This window comes from Dreissena polymorpha, chromosome 14 (assembly GCF_020536995.1).
Source record: "Dreissena polymorpha isolate Duluth1 chromosome 14, UMN_Dpol_1.0, whole genome shotgun sequence".
Classification (NCBI taxonomy): Eukaryota; Metazoa; Mollusca; class Bivalvia; order Myida; family Dreissenidae; genus Dreissena; species Dreissena polymorpha.
In genome coordinates this window covers 48,117,471-48,117,775 of record NC_068368.1, presented here as the reverse complement: position 1 = coordinate 48,117,775, position 305 = coordinate 48,117,471, and positions in this window count along the sequence as shown.

The following is a 305-nucleotide window of genomic DNA, read 5'->3' as shown; positions in this document are numbered from 1 at the left end:
TTTTAAAAAGTACATACAATGTACAAATATGAGATAAAATTTATGTAATCGTGATTTTTCGTACAGGGAATTTTATTAAAAAAAACAGTCTCTGCAATAAAAAAAAAACTAAAATATTTTTTGTTGCTTTTAGTTGGTCGCGTTAGCGGACAACTAATTTTACAGAGCAAGTTTTGCAAGTCAGCCTGCTTTTTACTACGCAAAGAATGATAACCACCGCATCCTACCCTAAGAACGATAACCGCCGCATCTGCCATCTGAGGCTATTAATACATGTAGATGCCGATAAACAAGTATAGTGGGAT